General features: G+C 43.5%; 1 protein-coding gene across 11 annotated transcripts in view; it reads left to right on the top strand.

Moving 5' to 3' along the window:
* The window catches only part of LOC119649845 (fat-like cadherin-related tumor suppressor homolog), a 396,664-nt gene that overhangs the window by 99,292 nt on the left and 282,497 nt on the right, over positions 1-14,875 (top strand). The gene's annotated exons all lie outside the window — the stretch shown is intronic.

The raw sequence follows: 14,875 nt of genomic DNA, 5'->3' as shown, positions 1-14,875 counted from the left end.
AACCGAAGGCTTGACATTCTAGACTATAGCGTAGGCGTAGCCCATTTCCCAGTAGAATTGGCTGTGCCAAAAAAATTTGGACAAAATTTGGGAAAAATTGATTCCTGAAATACTCTATACGTTCCATAAAGGCAATTGTAGTAGCCAACAGAGGAAGTTCCGTCTTTTTCTTTTCACATAGAAGACTGGCTCCCAAACTCACTTCAAAAATGGCTAATTGATTTCTAGATGGTTTGAGGCTCTGTAGGTCATTTTGCAACTATCTGAGTAATTGTGTTATCACCAGTGGTTCATATTTGTCCTTTTTGAGTTCAGTCCTCTTTCACGTCTTTCACAAAATTTAACGTGTCCTTTAGTCGATGGGTGGAACTGCACCAAAACATGAAATATACGAGTAATACGTTGAATATCGCGAGAACCTACCGGAAACACATCCAAAACCAAAATGGGGGGAAAACACCCGCTCGGTATGGGCAGAGCCGTACAGCTCGAGATCCGGGTGCCGAAATCAAAAGGTAAAATCCTCGACGTATCGTATCCTTATTCGATGATTTCCCTATCTCAAATCTTCAGAAAGCACGGTCTTTAGGGTTTCTACCCATTTTTAGCGTCCTCGAGCCATAAAAATGTTCCATTTTGGGTGCAATTTGTAGTGGCTTAAGCGGTTAGGATAGTTCTGCCTACGTGGTCAGTTTCGACCAGTTGGAGTTACCTTTGACCAACGAGCAACCGTTAAAGTCATGTCATTACAACTCACTTAGACTCAATTTAGGCAAACATTTGCATTTCTAGCTCAGGCGTTTGAGTTCCTTTCTGAGGGCAATCTTATTTGATGCTCCAGCAATAGTCTGCTGTTATACTCTCATCCCATCCCCCCGACAACATCCGCCATGTTATTAGAACGTTGATGACAGTATTCTCCCTGGTTATTACTAACTTATCGAGGTCAGGTGTCCGAACTATTCACAGTTGGTCTTACCTCTGAAGCTGAAACAATGCGTCATTGTCATGTCATTTTCACTATTTAAAGCTTTATTAGCCAAACTTGACGCAATGCTTGGGGGAAATCCTATCTCCACTAACTGTTGATTCAATCATATTCGGCACTACTACTTAGAGAGTTACATGCTTCGAAATTACTTTTATTTCGGAGGTCATCATGCTGCACTTCTCATCCTTTGTCACGGCAAGGGAGCAGACCACCACCACCACTAGAACTTCCATTGGCACTTGTACCATTTGATGTGGTCAACCATTATCATTTGGAAAGTTAAAGTTTCAGATCTTCTTCGGTATTTTATCTTTTTTCAATGCAGTGCTTGACTCAGCCGTAGCTCCAAGCGCTCAGGTCTTTCGCCAGGCGTCTAGTACTATTCCGTAAAATAGTCTATTAAGTGGCTTCCCGCCTGCGGAGTTCGAAGATTTTTACACAGTGTGCGGATTTTTTGTTGAAGAAAACCTTGCCACCTCATCCCCAAAACCCCCAGCTAGTCTGTCAGCTTCCTCATTACCAGCGATGTTCAAATACCTTGGCACCAACTTCAGGAATGTTTCGGCCAAGTTTCAGTAGCAACTAGTGGCAGTTCGACACCGACTGGCTAGATATGTCGTTACTAATAACGCTGTCCAATTGTCGGAATAGATTCAAATGGTTCGACACTAGCATATTTGTTGCAAACATTCTCCTGGAGCCCATAGAATGGTAAATATCCCTGCCGAGAAGTGGGATCATTGCCTGATCCGTCTGCAATTGTTTGTGAAATTGTGACTATTTCTCCAATTCCTCTTTTGGAGATTACGATAGGGTATGTCTTCTCATAGGCAAATCTGCAAACCTTATGATCGGCGGACATCACTGCCATCAAACGTTTGCCAAGGAAATTCCAGATGGACGTATGATTGACCGCTTTTCTAGGCGCCAATGATATCAAGCCTATAAGCGCCGTTAGTTGTTTTTCTTTTCATCTCAAAGTGGACCAGATTTAGGATAGCTTCGAGGGCCGCGGCCTGCGTAGTACTCATTGCTTCAATAGTACTTTGACAATCGGGCCTTTAAATCTACGCCAACTGCTTTCTGTTGTTAGCTGCAGAGTAACCTTCAAGATTTCTACGTTATTTTGAAGTTGAGTTGTGCTGCTAAAGGTGTCTGCAACCAGGATCTATAATAGAGTAGAGAGAACTTCTCCCTGTGGACAGTCCCACGACATCTTGTCTCAGTAGACTTTCGGGCAGCCAATATGTGGGCCTTTCTCCACTGCAGCATGTGAAGGATCCAACTAATTAACCACGGATCGATTCCATGGTGTCTTGCCATGTCGAAGGTATCTTCGATATCTAAGAATGCGCTTAAGGCGTTTTACTTTTAGGACATCCCAAGATCTCGCGCCGCCTGCTCGATCTGGATAGACTGTACACCCGGGTTGTTGTTCCCATGATGTCAATATTGTCAGTGCAGGCCAGTAGTTGGGTGGACTTGAAGAGGATGGTGCCTCTCGCGTTAGCGACTGCATCGCGAATCACTTTCTCCAGGGCCAGGTTAAATAGGACGCATGATAGGGCATCCCCTTGTCTTAGACCATTGTTAATGTTGAATGGTCTTGAGAGTGATCCTGCTGCTTTTATCTGGTCTCACATATTGGTCAGAGTCAGCCTAATCAGTCTTATCAATTTCGTGCGGATACCAAATTCTCTCATGGCCGTGTATAGTTTTACGCTGGCTATGCTATCATAGGCGGCTTTAAAGTCGATGAACAGATGGTGCAACTGATGTCCATATTCCAACAGTTTCTCCATCGCTTGTCACACCTTCACATCGCACTGATTTATTGGAATATAAGATGATGCGATATATATTCCCAGCTCATCCGCTCCCTCTGTTAATTGAGCGGGAAGGATGCTATCTAGGCCTACAGAATTTCTCAAATGGCGCCACTTTGTATGACATGATTCCAGTCTCTTTACTGAGGACTGTATGCGGCTGTGGGCTCTGAGCTACAAGTTTGAATCAGCCTGCGAAGTGCACTTCAAACAAATGGTTTGTAATAACTTCATCGCGTTCTGTGTACCTCCCGCTCTGTAAAAGTAGATAACCCAGTTTCTGGTTACATTCTTGGATAAGGATTCGCTTCACCTCGAGGGTTCGTTAACCGTTTCGCACAAGTGTCTCATGCTAGTTCTAATCCTCTGAGTTGTTTTCTCAATTCCGCTGAGTTCTCCTTTATACGTCACCCAATTTATCTTCCGCGGATTCTGAAATGGAGTAGCTGAGTATTGTTTCATGATATCGTTTTGATTCGACAAGAGCCGTCACATCAGGAGGTGCCACCGTGATGTCGATAACCTCTCGTTTGACCACATTGAAGTGGGCGTCTACTCAAGTTGAGGATCTATAATTAAGGATCTATAGTTCTATACCCAAGTTGAAGATCTACAGTTCGATCCCTACCAGGTACTCTAGTAGAACTTCCCACGCATACATGGTAGGTGGTGTTACATCCTGCTATCACTCTCAAACCTTTATTTTTGGCATATTGGATAGCCCTTGTGAATGTTCCACTGAGAACTTCGTTCACGTTATAGGAAAAATGGCACCAAAGTATCTCCCTATCTTCTTCTTGACGCAATCAGGTGAATCGTTAACCAAGATAGCCTCGAGGCTTTTCGAAGACACTATGGAGGAGCGGTCACCTTCAAGTTGTCTGCAATGAACGATGCTTCCCCTGACATCTAGTGTCACCACAGTCCATCGCTAACAAACAGCTAACACCTTCTGTGCCAAATCATTACTATTGTATCATCCTTTGTGGAAATTCGTCAAAATCTAAACCGTTGTATCGACAGACATTTTCGATTTTGTCTAAAAGGCAGATAGGACGATGTGCAGAGCGTATGGTTTGGTATGTATGTGTATCTTTGGGACTTCGGTAGCAGATCCAACTCCTTCAATTATGTATTCAGATGGTTCCATTATCAGATGTACTTATGAATCGCTTAAACTTTGGTCGGAATTCAATCCAAAGGCGATGCCTTGTTATCCTGAATACGTCTACGACTCTCTCGTAGTTTCGCCTTGGTAGCCCCTGCAGATTCGTAAGGTTTCTTGTCGAACCGTTAGCTAAAATGTGCTTCCTTCCTGCTGTGGAAAAGCAATTGTAATTGTTTTGCACAACAGTCGCCGGCACGCTATTCGGAGTTATTTTTGCCTATGCACTCCGCGGGTTTGTTTACCTGAAACAAAGTTAGCACAATTGTCTATAGCAATTTGCTTTACTTATCTGTGTGGTTTTTTAAGGCCACTGCGGAGATTTGGGTTTTATTCTTCCCCTTTGCCCTTTGAGAAAGTCATCTTGCTTGCCAACAAAATGACTTCGGTGATTTCGGTAGTAGTTTGGTTTCTTATTGTGGTGGGAACGCCATCAATTACACGCTTTCGGACCGTGACCTTCTTTTAGAGCGCCGAGAATGTTTTCCCTTAAAAGTCCCAATAAGCCAACCCGCTGTTCTCCGACTTCCATTGTTCCTTTGACTGTCGCTTCCTTCATTTCCAATGCCAAAAAATGGTCTGGTGGTCACTATGGATACAGTTTAAATCAGATCATCCCTCTCCTCAATGAAGTACTGAGATATGTTAACAAATCAGTTGAACCTAACACTCTACCTTAGAAGACACGCGTCCAACATTGGCCAGTACATTGTCCACCTGCGCACAGATTTCAAGTAAGATTTTCCCATTGGTGTTCGCTACGTGGCCCAACAGCAGCCTGGCGGGCATCCCCTCATATCGTATTATTGTTGCACTAAGGGGAGCATAACAGTTGTAAATATGGACACCGTTGAACTTTGCCCGGAAATGTCATTGTTTCCTTCATGGTTTATTTTTCACACGTCCATATTGCGGCCCCCAGATATAAGACGCGGTTTCATCCTCTGTTTTATTCCACTAAGATTAGGTTGTTCCTTCAGTGTAACATAGATATTCTCTTGCGATGTATCCTAGTATATGTCCTTGCATTCGGTTATTATCTCCTGCTTTCCCGCTGGAACCTCTGCTTGCTTACCTAGTATATTTTCCACTTGGCTGCAACCACCATTCGCTAGACTTACGTATTTAACTCTTGCATCAGGCGAATCCGTGTCCGGATAGCTGTGGTTAGAGCACAAGGCTGTCGTACAGAAGGTCGCGGTTCAATCTCATTGGTGGCAGTGGGATTTGTATCGTGATTTGACGTCGGATACCAGTCGACTTAGCTGTGAATGAGTACCTGAGTCAAATCAGGGTAATAATCTCGGGCGAGCGCAATGCTGGCCACATTGCCTGCTATAGCGCACTGTAGTGTACTGTTGAGGTCTTCAATGAAGTGCTCTAACACACTTCAAGGCCCTGATCCAATATGGATTGTTGCGCCAACGATTATTATTATCAGGCGAATCCAGAAATCTAGAGAAAGCGTTTGACCATGTGCCACATGAACTCATCTGGTATGGTCTACAACACCAGAGGAACTCGTGCGCTACCGTTGCTCGAAGTTCGAAATGTGGCGGGTGTATTAAAACCGCTTAATGTATTTGTTGGTGTGCATCAAGGAAACGCCTTCTCACTACTCCTCTTTGCTTTTGTTATGGACACTGTCATACGGGACATTCAACGTCCAGCGTCCTATACACTGCTTAATGCAGATGATGTTTTCTTAGCGTCTAATAGCAAAAATGATGTCGGCAAACTTATTCAAAAAAGGAATGGTAGCCTCGTGCAATGCGGTTTCAGATTGAATCTACTTAAAACTAAATTTTTGACTACCGATCCCCATGGAATCACTCACTCACTGTTAGTGGCAGTGACCTGTCCAAAACTGAGCGATTTAAATACCTCAGGTCAATACTATCAGCCAATGGAAAACTGCGTAATGAAAATGTTTCGCGCTTTAACGCAACCTGGATGAAGTGGCATTCCACCACTATTGTTCTTTGTGATTGAAATATCAACGAATGTCTCAAATCTAAAATTTACGGCAATGTCGTCTGTTCTATATCTCTCTATGGTTCTGAGTTTTGGTCGACTATAAAAGACACTGAACGGCATCTTGCGGTAATGGAAACGAAGATGTTGCTTTGGACTAGGAACGTGATACGTTTTGATCACATCCGAAATGGGGATATACGCGATCGGTATGGGGTTGCACCGATTGTAGCAAAATTGCGTCTTCGATGGTACGGTCACATAATTCACGCTAACGAGAATTCACTTGCCAAGATTGTTCTGAACATCGAAGTCGATGGTAAGTGATCAAAAAGCCGACCGAAACAACGATGGCTTTTGATAGATCCAAATGGCTGAACAGATCATGACGAGTCGACCCCGCTTGTGAAGGGGACAAAGGCTAAAGAAAAAGAAGGAGAGAGTCAGGCGAATCCAGAAAGGTACTCGTCTGCTCTCCGGCTCACACTTATACCCAAATCTGTCAATTTCGGATCCACTTTCACACTTAGGTAATATCGGTGTGGAATATAACACCCTTTTTGAAAATAATGATTACTCCTGGAGGAATTTCCTTTGAGCTCTTTTCTCGCTTTTTGCTGCCCACTTTTGTCCACTGCTCAGGCATACAAATTTTCAATGCTCCCCGTTTCGCCAAAGCTGAGGTCGTATTCAGGAAATTACCAATTTTGCCAAGGATTTTCACGGTTGAACTTTCCTTTGGATGTTCACCACTGCACTTTTCTGGGTGATGAGTTTTTCTTAAGGTTTTGTGTAAAGCAAAACCTTGTTGAAAAACGGTTTACCGTCTGTCTATCTGTCCATTTGTCTGTCTGTTTGTCATACGTATTTTTCTCGGAGACGATTATAGCGATTCACACCAAATTTGGTGGAAAGGTGGGAACTGTGAACGCTCACGCAGTCACATAATTCTACATTGAATTTAGGGGTGGTCCTTATACATGCAAAAGGAGGGTGTAAATTTTTTTTTTATCAAATAATCATGTGAGGTATCAAATGAAAGGCCTCAGCTAGTACTTTCCGAAGCCAGTCTAAGTTTTGACATTTGCTGGAAAGGTGGAGAGTGCGGGGGGTCTAAAATGATCATTTCTTGAACGGACCCATTCTCAGAAACTACTCAACTAAAAAATCTGAAAGAAACAGGAAGCACACTCAAATGTCTTTATAAAAGGAATACACAAAACCTTTCATACCTGAAGCGTCGTTCATACCGCTTGCTGGGTCCCAAAAGGTTACTTCGCTTTGCGCGTTATCACCTACCTTAACCTCAGCAATTGTCATCTATGTCTGCCGCGTGACTATGCACCTGACATTTCGGCGCTACCTAATATAGGACTGAGTACTGTCAAAAACCGCTGGTGCTGGCCCCTCCCTCCCCCCGCATTCTAAAAAACTACCTTTCTATTGTTCCTTATTTGGTTTTCTGGATATCCTCCCCGAGCTAATTTTTGTCCATGATTGCAGAGTACCCGGCTTGTGCGTGACATGCCTATGCCCCAATGACACATTCGCCGAGAGCGCCTTTATATGTACAAGGAGGGCCCCTGATCGAAGATTTGGCAACTCATCACTTGGACTCAGAGTATCTACAGAACCCTTTTCTGTTTTATTGTTTTCCTTACGTTTGTTTTCTCCCTTATTCTCTTTTCCCATGAAACCGAATGAAGGCTCCACGGGAACCAGGGAAATGCAGAGCCAAAAAAGTATTCATGACACAATCAGCGCTGGAACTTCGAGCACGAGGTTGTTGGACATCGCACCTTAGAAAGCACTCTAAACATCTGTGAGTATGACATATAGCGCTAAGAGCCCAATTTCAAGAGCTACTTCCATTATCGACGTAAGAGCTAGTCCTACTTGCGCTACGACTTTCTAGATTAGCTTAAATATCCAATTAACTAGCACAACGTTGCTGACACAGATGGTTTTCCTCATTTCGGGAATTTCTGTCATTCCTGCATCGTAACGCGAAATGGGCTATTAATATTGGAAGAATCAAACCGGCTCATTCCTCTAACACCAAATTAACTCTAAATTTTAATAAAGGCCCATTAATTTGACAACAAAATACCAATCCAGCCATCAAATAAATCAAAGTAAGTACGTCTATAGCCCTCAGAGGACTATCTGAAGCGTGCTTTGCTCCACTACTTCCATCAAGCATCATCATCATCGGGAAAACCCATTATTAACGAATTTATGAGAATGCAGCGTCACAAACGCGAGCGCAAGCATGATCCCTACGACGTGTTCCTAGCCGTACACATCTCACAGATGTTTGGTCTAAATTTATCTAATTTATCTGTTTTACAAAAAAAAAAATAAAAACGAGATTTTCATTGCTTCCGCCACGGCATCATCCCCTCATGCATATCCAAACATCTCACGTGAACGTAATGTTAGTAAACAAACTCAAATAGATTCATGATACGAAGCACAAACAGGAAAAAATTATATCTTCTCCGGGGATATTTCCGGGAAGAGTTCATCTTTTTTTTTCTCCGGGAGCATTTGGAGAATGTTGTTGGATGCATGAGGAGATGGATGAAAGGGAAATCAAAGGAAAACTAGGGCAGCATCCCGTCAAAGTAGCACAAGCCCAATGCAAACAACGTAAGGTCGATGCTACTACGTATGCTCCCCGTCAATTGCTCGGGATGTTATTGGCTGTTGAGTGTGGAGTTTATTAGATAATGAAAGGAATCCAGATAGCAAAGAGTTAATATCGAGTCGGTTTGCGTAGGGAAAGGGTGTGTGAAGTCATGCGAATAATGTGTGTGTTGAAAGATCAATCAGGTTGTGAGGGAAATGACGATGATTTTGGGGATGGGTTGGGGCCTGGTGTTGAAAAGTGGAGCTGTGGCTGTATGAATGGTTTTCGTGAAGGATTTTCACTAGGAGCTGAAAATTGAATGTGTTTGAATGTTATTTTTACGCCCCATGCCTCGATTGAAACCTTTCTTTTCAGCTTTATCAATTCAATTCGAAGTCTTTCGGCTGAGAGGGTATTTCTGTTTTGCTTTATACTTTCTCAGTGATCCTAGTTTTAAAAGGACACACTACAATACAGCCCATAGCATATGAGCAAACATCCAATCCATCCATCTTTCTGAAGTAAGTTTTCATGTACAACATACACAGCAGCATGGAAGCCGTCAAATGGATCGTTGCAAGCTTGAGGTCGCAACAATATGACATCCCTGGCATGGCCAGAAATAGCATCTTGCCAATCGTCTCTCAAAGGCTTCGGAATGGCCTTTTTGAAGGCCATAAAACAAATCTATTTTTGGATTGAATTAAATTCAGCAGTGGATGCTCGTGCTCGGGATTTCAACACGTTTCTGTGCTGCTGGAGCGATACATATCAGTGTTAAGCTGGTCCAACTATCCGCCTCCCTGTTTCTAACCACCCGTCCAAATGCCAGCCCTGAATGGTGTCTAGACGACATGTAGAATTTGATAAAGACATGCCATACATCACTAGGAACCATTAACTTCCAAATTAGTTTCATTCTACAATGTCGAAGGCAGTGAATCGGCGGAGCCCCCTGTCATATTATGTACGCTTATTCCATTCCATCAGCCGAAATGAAATCAGGACCATCTCCATGTGCTTGATGATGCGTAGAGATATTGAGGCTAACAAAATAAATTCCATTTTTAGAAAGTATCTCAATATAAATCCGTGAATCTGTGCCGGGATGTGGCTTTCATCTACACTTGCGGGCGGAACCAGTGGAGGACAAGAGGAAGCGCGAAATTTAGGGGGATGAAAAAACGGAAGAAGAATAGCATGGATGATGTGATTGAATAAATGGAAGGATGCTGAACAAATGGTTTCCGTGCTGCCAGCGCGGTGAGCCAGGAGATGGGCGGATCATGTAGCACTCAGAGCGGATACATGTAATTCGTTTTTCGCGTGGTGGTTATGTGAGGCTGTTTAAAACGAGGAAATAGGCTCAGTTGTCGCTCCCAACACCTCTACTCCGTCCAACTGCACTTGCTTTGCGTGTCATCCTGCCTCCACCCGCCACAAAATTCTGGCAATTTTAATGAAAATGAAAAATAAACAAGAACACAAATTCCAATTACTCACACATACAATGCATTAAACCCATCAATTATTTATTCAGAGCAATATTTACATTTGGAAGAGTAATCAGATATCGATCTCCGGAGGAAATTTAACCGAACATGAAGCAGCTCAGAAGAGCTAAGACCTCGCCACTCCGTTATACAGCTTAGGATGTCGTTCCCTCTTTTAGTACGGTCCAAAAAAAAGTATCCCCGACGTCCCGTCATATCCTCGAAGTCTTGCAACAATACTTTGGATTGGATTTTGATCAAAAGAGTCTTAACTTGATATGCTTTATACTTTAGATGAGATTTTCGCATTTTGGAGGATGTTTATAGGCAGATATACACACATCTAAGATACATTGCAGGAAGAAGAATAAAGCTCTGCATGGAAGCGTGGTGGCTTGGCATCAGTCTAAGTAAGTTTGGATTTGAGTACTGTAACGACATCCTGGAACGAAGAGAGGATTAAGGCATAAAACTTGGAGGAATTATGAAGAAACTTTCCGCTTCTTCCGTCGAAGATGTAATGTTGTTTGTTAGGCTTCATGATAAACTGTGTCGATAGTATCCATGTCAGCGGAGGAAACACATTTCTGCTATTATGCTTTCACGTCTTGTTTCGCTCAGTACTGCGGCTTACCCTCGTCTTGGGCTCCCTGCTCCGTTTATATTATAAATTTCATCGCCATCATATCATTTCACGTTGCTGACGGCGAAGACTAAGTAACTTACATTACGAAAATTACAGGTGTTAAAGTTACTGAAAAGTTTTTCACTTAAAGTACCCACGAACATGGTTGGAGTGGTACCGCGACTATGTAAGGATATGGGGGAGCTGTTCCAGGGGAAAATGACAATGAGTTTTCCGCACGTTTTGAGTGCTTGAATTGTGTATATTATATTTGAAGAGGTCCTGGAGAGGGTAAGTGTAGAAAAATGTGTATTGTTTTAACGGCGTTTTACAAGTTACCCAGCCTTGAATATTTTCTGTAATAATTTCAGAGTAGCGTTATGCTACGTAAAAATTGATCCCTTACCACTTTGTGGGACACTTTTCCATTGGTTGGTGCCTCGTATTCGGTGAAGATTTGAGAGCAATTAAGTTGTCTCTAAAAGAACCTAATTTCTCAGGATGCATTTTCAATAACACGAGGACATGAAACTGGAAATTAAAACCTTGAAACACGAACAACGAAAGTTAACGTTATGGAGGAAATATTTTAGTTTTGAACTGAATACTTCAAATGAATAAATGGGATCCGCTCATAAAATGTTTGGCATGGCCATAATTCCTAGAAAACTTAGGAGAATTCCATTGCATGGCATAACCCGAAATAAAAATGTCGCCCTTCCTCACTGTTTTACCTATCCAGTGCCATATATGCCTACACATCAATATGTTCACAGGTAGCTGGTCCCTATGTCCAAGAATTACTTTATTTGTAGTAACAAATATGTTTTAGTCCAGAATACCCTAACCACATGACGCTAACTTTAGCCGCTGAAAGCTTGGAGCTTCCGAATAACAGTCACTTTCTATATGCTACTCCCACATAACAACACAGAAGCCACCTTGACGAGAAAACAGACTTAACTTAAAAAATTAGGACAAAGGCAGCTTACGGTTTCTCCCAGAACAGATGCAACTCGGCAGACGTTGCCTCACTTCTGCCTTGGAGTAGCGTGACCGAGACGTTTCGCAGATGTTAACCCTCTTCTTTTATGCAAGCGCCAAACACAATATAACTGCGAATTATAACCAGCGTAAATCGGCCATAGTTCGACCAAAGCTTGGCCGGAGCTATATTTTTTGCTCGAGAATTGACGTTCCTATTATTATTCTGTTAAGGAAAAGTCGCATCGCGTCCTTAATGGACTATTGTGCCCCTTTTGCTGGTTATAGTGTACCTAATAATCATAGTATCTCCAGCAAGCATATAACCGTCAGGAACTTTAGTATATACCCTACTTCCAGTTTTTTCAACTTTGCATTTGGTATTAAGTGTTCTCCCAGACCTACTTTGTGCAAGTGCTGGACACTGTCCCAGGACGTGTGTAAAGGTTTCACCACACTCCGCACAAAACCTACAGGCAGTGTCCGTAGATATCCATAGCTACCCTAAGTGATATTTTAGCCGACAGTAACGATTGAGAATTCCCACTGTGATTCGGAAGTTCTTTTTGATGAGGTTTAAGCAACCATTTGTGCGCCTGGGTTGGTATCCCCCAATAAGCACCCTGGATTGCTCGATTCCTGGTAGGCCCGCCCAGTATAGTTCACTCAACCGTTCCTCTTCATTTCTTAATGTCATAACCATGAAATCGTTTCTGATTGCACAGAAGGGTTCTGACCCGTGTAAAGGCGTCCTGCTCCCTTCTTGGCTAGTTCGTCCGCTCATTGCCTTCCAACCCAGCATGGCCTGGAACCCAGAGTATCCAGACCTTGTTGGACGAGCCGAGCGTATTTAGTCTCTCAAGGCATTCCCATAGCAGTTTAGAGTTCACCTGGCTGGAGCTAAGTGCCTTGATTGCTGCTTAGCAATGTTCTGTCCCTTGTAGTTCCTTCGGAGATTAAAGGAGGCACATCTGTCTATGGCGTATATTTCCGCCTGGAATATGTGAGTGTACCTACCCATTGGCTCGGAGTACATTTTCCTTGGACCAATGACACCGGCACCCGCTTCCTCTGCTATGAGGGATCCGTCAGTGTACCAAGCAATCAGTTGCTGGTTTAAGCCGTACGTCCCAGCCACGTTCTCCCAGTTTGCCTTGTTACTCCAACGTGTTTCAAACTTAGCGTCAAGTGAAACCTCGTTGTCATGTTATCCCTTGGTATCACTAATTCGGGGTACTGCCTCGAAAGAATATCAATCTTTCTGCGGTTTAGGCAGCTCCCGGTGTCACTAATACTCCCGGCCATCCTAAATATTGCCTGCATCTATATGTGCAGATGGAGAGGGGTTAATTCTAGAAGGACCTCCAGGGATGCCATTGGGCATATCCCCATTGCGCTACTGATAATCAAGCAAGCCAACCTTTGGAGTTTGTGTAATTCATTGCAATATTTTCAACTTTAGATATCTTTGCCACGGAACCTACGCCGAGCAGGTATGATGTACATATCTTTAACATTATATTGTGGTCCATTTTATGAGTTCTGTCTGGAGCCCAAATAGTACGAGTGGCAGGACTTGAGACCAAGAAGGGTCGTATTGGGTTATTACCTTCAGCGTCTTGTCCTACTTTTCAAGTATGCCATTGGACAGCGGTTGAAACTGAGGTGTTTGTCCAATTCTGAGAAAAGGGAGGACTCAAACTGCCTCTTCTGATCGGTGAATATAATTGCCGGCACACCAAAGCGTGGAATCCACTTTCGGGAAAGGGCCTAAACATAAGATTATGCAGACATGCCTTTAAGAGTTATCGTCTCAGGTCACCGCGTGAACCTATTGATGATTGTGAGAGAATGCCTGAAACCGCGCGAGTCTCATAAAGAGCCAAATCAATCAAGGTGGATTGTGTCCTTTGTCTGAGGTCTCGCAATATATACTGGATATTGAGCCGAAAATAGGAAACTACCTAAATATGTACTTGAAGATGGTCCTCAAAACTCTGAAATACTGGATCGTCATCTTCCGCTTAGATGATGGCCAAATCACCGGTAGCGGGGATCTTGACCTCTGCTCTGATAAAGCTCTAGTGCCGAATTTGGGGGGAGGGAACTCTTTGTCGGGCGTTTTTGTTTGAAAGTAAAAGTGAGTGGCTTATGGTTTGTGAGAAATGTGAACAGCCTGCCTTCAAGGGAATACCGGAAGTTGTAGTGGTCGCGGTTTTGCAACATTGACAACATTTACTTTCCCTTGTCTAGTTACATCCTCCAGAATAACGGCCCGAGGATGTCATGGAAGGGAGGAAACCTCAGAGGCCGCGCCTCAATAAACATCTGAGATAGAAGAAACAGGGAATGAGACTGTGATTCGTCGTAAATCTCTCCCTTCTCGATTGTGGCTGCCGGATACGGAGATTTACGGGTCCATGCGCGCGGTCGAGTCGTCGATTTTTTTATTATTATTTTTCAGGGTTTAGCTCGCGTTAAGGTGTAGAGCTCACTAGGGAAGCCTCTCAGATGCCAGTGGAGGTGTGTCCAGGCTCTGTAGAGTGTCTTGCCCTGAGCTTTGTTTTGTGTGGTGTTTTCAAACTTTAGGTCTCGCAAGGGAGCGTGTCTAAAGTCACTGAAATACGGGCCTTGTCAGCTGAACGCTGAAAGGTTGCGCCGTCCGAGCTTTTTTCACTTCTTACCTTTATGTGAATGACAATTCTTTCTAGATTTCGACGCGCAGTTACTAGTCCTTTTTCTTTTGTGGCGAAGAAGAAGGTGATGGTCTGCTGGTATATGGTTGGAAACGGAGGGCTGTAATAAGGTGCTATGCCCGCCGTCCCCAATACTTTGCATGCGATTAGCTCTCCGAATCCAAGCAAGGAAGAAAGGTGAAAAATAAAAAAAAATTCTGTGTCGGATTGAGGAAGCGGTACGAACGCGTATTAGGTTGGGAACGGTGGTATGTAGCGTTAGGTTGTGCCTGGCTGTCCCTAATAGTTGATCTCCGATCAATTCTCCGACTTCAAACAACGAAGATTAGATTGGCGCGGATTCCGTCGTGATTTCGTCTTCATCTTCTCTCTTTGTAGGGAGGAAGGAACGGATGAGCGTGCGGCATTTGGTTGGATAACGGAGATAGTAGCTCGGTGCTGGGTCCGGCCGTCCCCGATGGTGCATTACCAGTTCGTTCGTGAATTTTG

Source organism: Hermetia illucens, chromosome 2 (assembly GCF_905115235.1).
Source record: "Hermetia illucens chromosome 2, iHerIll2.2.curated.20191125, whole genome shotgun sequence".
Taxonomy (NCBI): Eukaryota; Metazoa; Arthropoda; class Insecta; order Diptera; family Stratiomyidae; genus Hermetia; species Hermetia illucens.
Note: the sequence above shows the minus strand (reverse complement) of the source record. Positions and strands in the feature narration are given on the sequence as shown.